At 35.0% G+C, this 12,266-nt stretch overlaps 1 long non-coding RNA gene across 1 annotated transcript; it reads left to right on the top strand.

The window, feature by feature from the left end:
• The first annotated feature begins 385 nt into the window (after positions 1-385).
• On the top strand, positions 386-10,756 carry LOC139590675 (uncharacterized). Its single transcript, XR_011679394.1, has 3 exons — positions 386-724; positions 9,704-9,810; positions 9,989-10,756. It is a non-coding gene; the product is annotated as an uncharacterized lncRNA (long non-coding RNA).
• The last annotated feature ends 1,510 nt before the right edge of the window (positions 10,757-12,266 follow it).

Below are 12,266 nucleotides of genomic sequence, written 5' to 3'. Positions count from 1 at the left end.
TTTTCAAAAAGGTGGTCGAGGGTTCAAATCTTAAGAAAAGTACTGGAGGACTGCTCACTGACACAGTGCCTCAAAATTAGATGCAAGCCTGAGGAGTGAAATTCATAGTGCAACATGGAACATCTAAACTTTCCAGTACAATCCTCAAGCATAGTTCATATCAGCCAATACATTTGATGGTGGATGTCTAATCTACGCATTTGAAAATGTCAGGGAGGGAAGCATCTAAAATTTTGTTTCTTCTGAATTTAGGCACTTATCCATATTCCAAATTAGGTTCTGTGGAGCTAGGATTTGCAAATGCTTTGCCTATGGTTCTAGATGTAAGTCATATGAGGTGTCAGCAGACAGCTCTCTCCTGCTTCTCTTTCAGAAGATAGCCAGCGAGGAGATGGAGGAGGAGGAGGAGGAGGTGATATTACTAAAGGGGTTTTGCATAACAGTCTTGCTATGCAAGTACTTTCCGCCTTCTCCTGACCTATTTTTGAATGGAAGTGGCTGTGTGAGCTCGGCAATGTGCTGCCACTGCTGCTGTCACTGTGCATGAAGTGAGCTCGGAGCACACCTACGGAGCCGGGCCACTTGGCAAACTGAGCACGACACACTGCTTTGCATCCCAGATGGACTAGGTGTGGAGGATGTGCACTTCATTCAGCTGAGAAGGTGACATATTTCGATGTGTGCAGAGACACACCAAGTTAGAAAACTTAGATGCCTTAGACATGTGAGTACATAGAGTTCTTTAGATCTCCCTTCTGGATATGTTTAAATTACTGTTTGAGTGTGTGGTAGGTGCTTAAGTGCTGTTTTGGATTTTACCTTGAATTGTTTGGATGTTGTCTCTGCACAAGAGTTTTGGTAATTTTTCTTTTTGAGCATCTAACTAGCATTGTGTAACAATGTGGCGTAGCAGAGAAGCAATAAAAAGTCTGATTTAAGAAAAAGATTTTTTCTCTGGAACATGATAAAAGTTTTAAATAAGCTTAGATTTTACCCCAAATAGCAAGATATACAGAAAATTTAAGAAAAAAACCTCATAATTTTTTAACTGAGCTCCAAAAGTTCTGGCTATTCAATTTTGAGATGTTTCTCTACAACTCACAGAGTTTCTTGTTTGCTTCTTTTTTTTGTTTGTGGCTTGTTTTGTTGTTGCTTGTTTTTCTTTCAGATGTTGTACATCATTCTCTTACTGTTTGTCACTGTTTAAATGGATAAATGGTATAATTCTATTTTTTCTATTTCACAAAAATATATTGACAAGAAGAAAGCCCTTAAGAGACAAAAGAATGTATGGAAAAAGGATAGAAATATGTCTGTCTTTCCCCATGGCTTAAGAAGGGTTTTACAGAGGTTCTAATCAATATCTTTATAACTTTTTAAAATGCTGTAAGTAAAAGAGTAAATCCTTAAAGGTTAAATAGATGGATACTGAGGTAGTAAAAAAGATCCAGATGAACTTGTAAACCAGCAAAAGAAACAACTTATTCTCTCCACTGCCTCAGTATAATTGTTTCCCAAAAAACTGAACTCCCTCATTCAACACATAAAATCTCAGACTTTTTTTCTTATTCCCTTTTCTTATTTTATTTTTTCTTTACACACTTCTTAAGACTAAGCTGAAGACATGCAATTTCATTAAGTGCAATTAGAGTGCCTTGAGTGTTTTGTCATGCAGAACCCTCCTGTGTGTAGATCTCAAAGACCTCAATCCTCTCAGGTCCCTGGTGTCCAGCAGACAGAATACAGCAGATGTTGAGACAAAAAGGGCAAGACTATGTGATTGCAAGCAATTGAGTTATCCCTGTTAAATGAGTTGCCAGAAGCAGTAGTTGTGATTCTCTGCCTCCATCATAATGGTATTTAATACTAACTATGCAGATACATGAAGAAAATAAAGGTCTCATCACTGTCAGATCTGTTCTCCTTGTTCCTTGGGTTAGACACATAATGAAGACAAGATTCAACTCTGACCCCATTTTTGGTGAGGTTCTTTTTCATGCCTCTATTGATGTCTGGTCAAATTTGTAGCTTGTGGACAATAATTAATCTACAGAGATTGTGGTGTAGATGGACTCCTTTTGATGAAACAAGAACTTGTTTAAACTAAAATTTAGGACTGGCTTCACTCAATCTTGAAGTGAAGCCAGTCCTAAATTTTCTTGGAGTTTTAAAGACAGTTTTTAACTGTTAAAAAATTATATATAGAGAGAAATTTATATGCATGTGAATAAATACATATTCATACCCACTTTTATTTTTGCATTTTTGAGTTCCAACTGGCCTTTTTCTTGGTATATCTTATGCAAACAGTAGAAGGAAGTTTCAAAAAGTTTTCAGAAAAGCCAGCTGCCACTGCATTTCCTGAGCATCTCCACTGTGATCTTTTGGGTCTCTGGAATACTGCTTGGGTCACAGGGGGACATTCCATGCAGGGAACTGCACTTCCTGCAGAGACTATCAGCAAAATTTATATTGAGTCTTGTTTAGAGATATTTTTAGATATCCATAAGATTAGAAGATGGGAGTGAACCATATTTTGTTTTCTCTTATACTACATATATCCTATTCTGTAGCTTGAAGATAGGAAACTGTAGCTAAGCTGAGGAAAACTGAAGGAAGCAGTGTAAATTTTGATGTCAAGGAGTAGAGTGACTCTTCTAAGAGAATTTTAGCTTTGGTCTTGTTCCCATAATTCTAAAAAAAGTTAGTATGTATATGATTTTTTGTCTACAAATATTCATTGCCAAGAAAAATATACCTTTAAATACTATAGTTAATCACTCCCACCCTATTTCTTTTCAGATTTTTCCACCTTCTGTTGCAGTCATCACTCTTAGGTTATGTCTAGAGAGAGAAAAAGATAAACAAGAGGAGCTGGAGATCTGTTGATGCTGTATGATGACACATTCACACTTTTATATGTGTCACAGAACTTCTTTATCACTGTGACATTTTTCTTATAAAAGGCAGTGGTTTTGTTGGAAACTGTGTTCATGCTTGCACCAGGGCTAAATTTGTTTCTAATTATCTGGCACAATTGCCATAGCAGAGCATGCTGTGTATACCAGCACTACATAGATAGGGAGTTTGTGAGAAGAAACATGCTCTGGATTTAGAATGTGAAAACCAGCTGAGGAGTTCACCACAAGGCAGGGGTGTGAAAACTTTACTTAGAAGTTGTTTTTTTTCCCCACTGTGTCCTCCCTGCAGTTGATGGAGTAATAGAGCTGTAATGGTTTGCTTACAGGCAGTCAATTAGGCACCTACAGTTACTCCACAGGGTGTAGATTTTACATGAGTGGCTTATTCATAAATAAAAGAATTACTGCACATTTTCCTCTAATGTTCTCCATTTCTAAACATCAATACATTATTTATTCCAAATCTTGTCACACTCTTATGCAAGGCCTGTGTTTCCTTTTCTGTCCTCTTTACTATCAGGGTAGATTGACATAGACAGATTTGTGATATCCCACTCTAACACACAGCATTAGTTGTGCTAGAATTCACAGGTAAAGGGTCAGTTTGAATTGAGCAACTTATAGAAAGACTATGAATCTGAAAGAATCAGTAATGTTTAACTTGCATCATGAATCCTGAAGCTGATATTGCACTGTGTGGTTTTAAGGGAGCACTGCTGGAGATGTTTTTAAAAAGAGGTCAGTCTAACCTTCTGACAGTTCTTGAAAACTGAAAGTCAAATATTATGTTGCAGCTTTTCCATATAAACAGGGAGAGAAATGTACAGTGCATATGTACAAATTATTAAAAACAAGGAATGTGGTTACTATCCTTACTTTCCCCAAGCATTTGAATACAATTCATATTGTTAAAGTACATTTATACATGGCCCATTCTGGAAACAATTTAATCTCTTTTCTGCTCTTTGTAAATGTGTACACATATATGTACGTATATACAAAGACACAGCAACATAGAGATAAAGAATAGATAATATTTTATAATATTTTTATTATTAAAATATAAAATAACATAGACGATCATAGATAAAATCAGGATTGTCCCATACATCATATCTTAACTCAGTTTCTCCTGTCCCCCACATCCAATTTATACATTCCAGTCATTGTAATCTCCTATCAACACTTTTCCCTCTTATCACCACCCCCATGTCCTTCCTCTTTCTCTTGTCCTTCTCCCACTGTGGTCCTTGGAGTGGAATGTGGGTGGGATTAAGTGTAGGCAGCCGGCAGGCAGCCGGCAGAAAAAGGCTGTATATACAAATGTGTCCCAGGTGTCCTAACATGTCCTTGCCACACAAATGGTCACACTTGCTGTTGACAGGATGACAAACATCAGCCCAGAATCAGTGCCTGTAATAAGACAATGATGTCACTGGCTCTTCAGACTATTGTGGAAGAGGGAGTGGAGCTATGATGTGAATTCAAACAGCTGTATTTTATTTCATAGGAAGATAATTTCATGTGAGAGATATTTTCTCTGTCTTTTCTGTCTCCTTTGCAGTATTTAATATATCTTCTTTTTACTATTGATTAATTTATAAATAATGCCATTCATATCTATAACTCAAAGTAAATAAACATGTATAAATACAATACATCTGTTCATAGTTCTCTGAGGGGTCTTTTTAAAGAGTAATAACTATCTCCAGCTTATAAAAGATTTAATGTCTGGCCAAAAAACTTTGGATGTTGACATATGGATGTTGGCACATCTATTGTTATTACACCTACATTTGCCAGGTTCCATAAAACACTGCCATTCTCTACACACTTGCTATGCATTCAATTCTCTCTTCAGGGAGAGGTGGGGTTTTATAGCATCTGTAACACAGCAAGGAATATGTATGAGAACTTTGACAGACAGATATATAAAAATGTATATGTGTATACACATACAGACAAAAACTATATTTATTTTGGTCATTTATTCATTAAAAAAAAGACTTCACAAGGGAGTAATATAGAAAATATGTTTTCAAAAATAGTTGTCATTTTCTAGTTCATTATTTAACACTTTTGTTTCTTTCAGAAGGGGGTGTATTTACAGAAATATAGCTCTTATTTAACTTGAATATTGCCCCATACAGTAATTTTTTTTTAAATACCCACTAATTAACTGATTTCCTATGAATGCTGCAACAAGGGATTTCAGAAAAAGACGTGAAGGGGAGAAAGATAATAGTCCCACACTCCAGTCCAGAAAAAATATATTGGATGTAGGAGTTAACATGTGCTACACATTATCAATGTTACTTTTGTCTAAGTTCAAAGCAGGAGCTGCATTTCATAGCTACTATATAGGATACAGAGCACAAACCTCTAATGCACATCTATGAAATGGTGGCTTGGACAGAATCCCCATACCATGGCTGTCTGGACTAGTAGGATTGCATTTCCACAGATTTATCTGTCAAAAATATTCTCATTTTCTTACAAATATACTTTAAGACTTTGATCTCTAGGGAAGATCAGCATACTTTTGACCCCTGTAGGGTGCTGCCAGTCACAGGGACATTGGATTCAGGCCTGCCTAAAGATGGAATTTCTGCAGCACTTTAAGCTTTTTCCAGGGAAAATCTTGCTGTGTGTACTGGTATCTTAGGAGTGGCATTTAAATAACTGCAGACACAGCTAGAACCTAGCAGAGTAAATAGGACTAGCAGGAAGAAGGAAATGTATGGAAAAATGCTTTGCTAGTCTATAGCCCAGCAGCATGCAGGGAGGCTGAGAACAGCTCTAAATGCAGTTACTCACAGCTCAGTGCCTCTGCTGTCAGAGCTATGGGTTTAGAGCTGCTGTATGAGCTGCTGAATTACATCTTGAAGGTCAGAGGTGAAGATGATGATTGTGGTATATTGGAAGTATCTTTGTCCCAAAAGTAAAAAGTATGGGAAAAATCCCCACAGTCACTTTTTTCTTTTCTTCCTAACAGTGTATATTCTAAATTCCTAATATATAGCTTTAATATGTAACAATTTTATTTTACAACATATTTAAGAATCTGTGCTTAAAGATTACTCTGCATCTCAACAGGCTTCTTAGCAACCCAGTCCAGTTTACAGAATCCACAAGAATAAATATAGTTTCATTAGAGAGCTAAAGTCCTTCTGGTGTTTGAAATTAACTGCCAGAACTATTTCAGTGTATGAAACTGAGGTTATAATCAGCTTTCTTTCCCTGTTCTGAGAAATGTTAATATTTTCTACAGGATATATTTTATCCAGTTCAAAGAGAATCTTTGGAACCAAATATCCAAAACTCCCAAATTTTCAGCTAAAAAAGCAATGCCAGCTCAAATTTCTTGATTTAGAGAAGAGAACAGGGTTTACCAAAGTGTTTTGATTTTAAGTTTTAAACTGAAAATGGAAGATGTATTTGGAAAGCACTACCTAGACCACCTCTGTCTTCCAGAGACATTCTATATTGTCATCCACTGAAGAAATAAGCTAACATACTCCTGAAAACTCTGGTGCAAAGTTTTTACACACTCGTAGGATTTTCTGTTTATGCACAGCTGTGAATTTTAAGTTGAAACACCAAATTACGCTGACTTTCCATAAACTATTTTCTAGTCTATTGTGTTCTGATAGAGGGAATCAAACCAGATATCCTTTCTGGACAAAAGCCCAACCAGAACCAGATTGGCAGACAATAATTCACAGGTTTCCAGTGTACACTGTCTCCTACACTCCAGTTTCACTAACAACTTGGCATGCATTCACTGGTGGCATCCTTTGAAGGGGCAGAGACTCATAGGAAAATTTTTGTGCTAAATTCTGTTTCCTGAAACTGCTTTGCTTAAGGGATCAGTGCACAGGCTTCCTGGAGTTTCCTTTAATTGTTTGTGGAGATCTGTGTCACAGATACTGAACAAAACCACAGTGAAACACATAACTTTAGCGGGCTTTGATTTATTTTGACATTTTATTTTGTAGTTTATATGTGTAACCAACCAATTATGTTTAACTCGGTTGTGACTAGTCTATGTGTAGTGACTTCTTAGACCAAATGTGACAGGCTGTCACCACAGACAGCTACCAATCAGTTCTTTGGCAGATCAGTCAGTAGCACTGGTACTTCTGATACTGTGATTGTAGGCATTATATCTGCACTGCAGTCATGGGTGAGTTCTGTTCTGTGCATAGTTTGGAGGCAAATTTATTGAGCTGTCAATGTTGTAATCTAAATGTATCATATTAATGTCAGCTCTGGTAGGTGGGACTGATGTTTAGAAAGAGCTATAATTTTTAGGAAAGCCTAATTTGCATAGTCAATATGCCATCAGAACAAGATGTTACTACTGCATCCTTCTTCAATATGTTTAGAAAACAGTTTGCAACAATCATACTAAGCAATAAGGGAAATCTTTTCTGTTTGCTTAATCCCACTCTTGGTACAATGGCTCTTTGTGTCTTGTGCACATTGACCAAAATCCATGCTAAATAGCATTGTAGAAGTGAAATAAAGGAGGAGGATTCAGATTTAGCCAGATGTAGGGAGGGATGCAATACAAAGATTTATGTAACTAATACCCACACATCTCCTCAGCTGACCATTTCATTATTCTTCTGCCAAGGCTTTAAGCTGCTGACATACAGCTGGATATTTTATTTATTTAAGTGTCTAAATGTTTGAGATTATGTTTCAAACTGCAGCTTTGCAATCTTTTTGCAACTTTTTTCAGCTGCCTTCTCCCACTGCAATATCGGTGCAACAAGTATGTCATCCACTTTTAAAATTACTTAAAGAAGAAAAGATAAAAAAAACCAACACAAAAAGAAGTAAAGGTTTCACCTCTTCAAAGAGCAGATGATTTCTGACTCATACCATCATGTCCCATTAATAGTACCTCAATTGTTTGGAGAGGGTTTGGCCAGCCTTCTGAACAATGATAACCTACCTTTACTTGCATCAAGTTGGCCAGATGTGAATTGAAGTACCCTCTAGAGATTACAGCCCTAATCTTTTTCCCCCTTGGATGATCTGCTATTAAAGCACTTAAGAATGGTTCTTGTCACCATAACTCACTGGCTTACTCTCAAGGACCTGTCATTGTCCCAGAGTTTCGAGCCAACTTTCCTCTTGAAAGAGAAAAATAGACATGTCTATCAGGAAATACCTGATTGAAGTTTAAATTCAGTCCGAAAGAGATGACATAAATGTTATTTTTGTTTTGTTTTAAGAATTGTCTACTTAAAGAAAAGAATATATCTCATAATTTTAAGCTCTTGTGAATGTGAACAAAATTATGCTCAGACAAAATATGATTAATATGGTCCTGTGTCTACTACATATAAAGAAAAAGTTACCATTTACCCTAATGTCACAAGATTCAGTTTTATTTCTCATTGACCACCACTGATTTAAAGATCAATTCTGCCAAATTGACTAACAAGGAATTCACGCCTATGAAAAGTCAAACAAGTTATATATAAGCTGCTAAGATAGAGCAGGTAGGTAGCAATAAACTCAATATTGCTGTTCATTACAAGATCTAAAGAAGTTCTCCATGTTCCTATCAGAGGACAATGCCTACTTGGATAATTATTCCTATACATCATAATAGACCATGCTGCAAAGATCCCTGAAGTGGTGCCATCCTGATTATATGTACATGATAAGAGACACATTTCTGCTAGTAATTTATATTTGTCTCTAAGCAAGTGTTTTTTCAAAAATTTTTCAACAAGAATACACTCTCTCTGATTCTTTTATATCTGTAGAGAGAGGTGTAAATGTTATTAAATCTGTGAGTTTGGGTTAGTTCTCCAGCATATTATATGGTTGATATATTAAAACAACCTGTGCCTGATTAAAGAGTGGGAGAAATGGTGACTATCATCCTGGCAAAAACAATACATAGAGGACTAAAGATAACAAATATATATATATATATATATATATATATATATATATATATATATATATATATATATATATGTATACTTATTCAGATGAGAAATGGACAGAGAAATCCAGACAGTAGATAGACAAATGTAAATATTTTTAAAAAAAGCATAATTTCAAAAGCGATTACATAAATTGCTTGCAGACAAACTGTTACACTCATAATTGAATATCAAAATGTTTAAGTAGGAAATATATTTGTGGTATGCTATTAGCTAATTCAGAAACAGAAAAATAGAATAAATTTAAAATATTTAGTAAAAGTGGCTTACTAATCTCTCATGATTTTGCTAATGCTTTTGCAAGCATATTTCCCGTTCTACTTTGTGATAGAGAGAAATCTTGCTCTGACAGGCTTAAATATAAAATGATCAGGACTTTCCTTCATTATTATTGATGGTATTGAGTACTTTAAATTTTACCTTTTAATGAAGACTTACTATGGGTTTTTATTTCTAGCTTCATGATGTCATTTCAGTGTAATGGCTTAAGGGGAAGAAAGTTAACATTTGAAGAAAAAAGGTTTGTTTCACACACAGAATGATTAGGTTAGAAGAGACCTTTAAGATCATTGAGTCCAACCCATGCCCTAGCACCTCAACTAAACCATGGCACTGAGTGCCACATCCAATCTTTTCTTAAACACATCCAGGGATGGTGACTCTACCACCTCCCCAGCAACCCATTCCAGAATATTTGGTAGTGGGTTTTTCTGGCAGATAAAAAAATAATGGTTGAAAAAAGTGAACAAGCTAATGATCTTGCTGAAAGAATATTTAATCAGAAATACTGTTTATTTTCTCTCCCCTTAGACCTTTATTCTATTGGTTTTAAGTTCCAGAAGTAGCCAAATGACCAAGAATGTAGAGGACCAGCCTTTCCAAACAGTTCTCACCTTTACAAACAATTTTGAAAATTGGTAAGAGTCCTGAAATGCTTATCTTCAGTGCCTCAGTTCAGTGACAGTGTTTTGATGTGTCACCTTCGATATTTCATGACAAGTTTATATATATGCATGTATGCATGTATGTATATATATGTGTGTGTATATATATATGTGTCTATGTGTATCATAAAACTTGTTTTCTCTGCCATAGGTCCAGATATGAATGTCATTTCAGCAAGAACTGAAGAATATAGGAGTTTCCAGTAGCAACAGAAGCAATTCCCTCTGTGCTGAAAACCTGTCCTTTTGGTAGAACTGAATGTATCTTCTTCATACTCAGTATCAAGAACATCCAAAAAAGCCCAAATTTACATCACTAGAAAACTGTGTGAAGCTGAATTTAAGTAGAACCAGTCTTTTTGAGAATAAAAGAAAACAAGATGTTAAAAGCTAATTTTTAATCTGTGACATACAGCTAAATAGTCTGTTTCTACTTGTTCTGTGATATTTGGTGTTGGCTTCCTTGGACACAGGATATCTGGGTTGATATGTAGCCTTAAGGATTGCTAAAAGAATCCTAATCTTTATGTCTAATTTGTCAGTTATGTCATTTGAGACTCAGACATTGCTTATATTATTCATCATGGGTATTGAAAATAATGGAAGTATTTCCAAGGAATTCTTGAGAACCAAATGCCAAATCTTGAGGACAGGTGAGAGTTTGCAAATTTCAGGGATGCAGCATCCAGCTAATGAGTAACGGATTAACCATTTTAGTGTGCAGTACACCAGAGAGGGCAAGAAGTGCAGGAGAAAGCAAAAGTAATTATATGTTAAATATTGAACAAGTGAAAGTTGTCATATGATTTCTGAGACAGATGCATCTATCTGTCGTATAGTTAAATCTGTGTGCTATTGTACCTTACTCATACAAATCTAAATGGAAATAAATAAAATTCCAAATTCTTTGTAAGACTCATTTCACAGAGTTCTTTTTTTTCTAAGCTAAAAAAGTCATATATTTCATTTATCTCCTGTCATTACTGATTACTTCAGCACTCTGGATAACATTTAAAACCAGGGAGTTTTTAAAATAGAAGTGACATTACCTCTTATATGGGGATGAAAAAACCTCCACCTATAATTAATTTAAAAAAAAAAAGGTAAATGGATAAACAATGCAAATACAATTATTTTACCCCAAGAAAATTGAACCAAGTAGAGAGAACTAATTGCTTAGAAATAATTCATATTTATATTGCTGTATGCCAGGTATTCCCTACAATCCTGAATCACACTTTCTATTAATTTTTTTGTGTTAGTCCAGCCCTGAAAAAAACCTATTTCAATTTTCCATGCTATATTCAACTTTCATATTGAAAACAAATGTGAACCCTCTTTAGAATAACAACCTTATGTTACTTTTTCCATACGCATTTTTTTCCCTTTCCCCTTTTAAGTCTGTAATTCTTTCTGTCTGACTTTATTAAGTGTGTGAAAAGGTAGGCAGGCTGCCCAGGTCTTGGAAATTAAATTTCCCTAAGTAGCTCAGGTGCTTGCATGAAATCCGGAAGCGTGACAGCGAGGAAAGAAACAACACATGACAAAATGATCCCACATACAGAGAAAAATTGAGGACATCTCCATCTACTGTTATCTCTGTACACTGGATTCTGAAGCTTGTTTGTCATGATGGTAAAATGAGGGAAATTAATCTTAAAAGCTGGGCATTTTATTTTGCATACTGCAGAGAAAGGAAAAGTCTCACAATCCCTTTTATGGTAGTCAGCCAAACTCAGATCTTCAGCCTTTTTAGTTCAGTGTAAACTGTTGAAAGGCAAGTGATTTTATTTATTTTATTTTATTATTTTATTTTATTTTATTTTATTTTATTTTATTTACTTTATTTTATTTTTTTTATTTTTATTTTATTTTATTTATTATCATCCTTTGCCTTGTTATTTGTCTTAAATGATTCATACATTCTAATAATGTTCACCAAAGTGAAAAATTACAAAACTGTATTTTATGAAAAACAAAAACACCCATATGCAACAGTTTAATAAATAAATAAGACCAAAAATATGTTCAAAAATATGAACAAGCTTCAAAAAAAGTAAATTTATTATATTTTTTCTCTGGCTTCTAAAAGTATTATTAGATCTTTCTCTCCATGTGTTTCACCACTTCCAGCCAGTATATATTTTCATTTTCAGATTGAGTCATTCTGGTCTGAGACTGCCTCATTTGAATTGCAACCTTCTGTAGAGACTTATTTACTTTTTTTCACCATTAGGTTTGATAAATGAAAGTGATTGAAACAATTCAGTTTCAAGTTATGCAAAAGTTGGTCTGATGATTTCCTTGATCTCCCAATGTCCTTTAAAGTGCCATACATCATTTGTTTCTAGTTATTGCACTTGAACATACATACAAACACATAATATTGATTCAGAATCACCAAATACAGCAGAGAGATAGAGATGTGT

This window comes from Agelaius tricolor, unplaced genomic scaffold (genome assembly GCF_023055355.1).
Source record: "Agelaius tricolor isolate 1412-34295 unplaced genomic scaffold, bAgeTri1.0.p SCAF_5, whole genome shotgun sequence".
Classification (NCBI taxonomy): Eukaryota; Metazoa; Chordata; class Aves; order Passeriformes; family Icteridae; genus Agelaius; species Agelaius tricolor.
The sequence above is the reverse complement of the archived record's forward strand: the minus strand, read 5'-3'. Positions and strand labels throughout refer to the sequence as shown.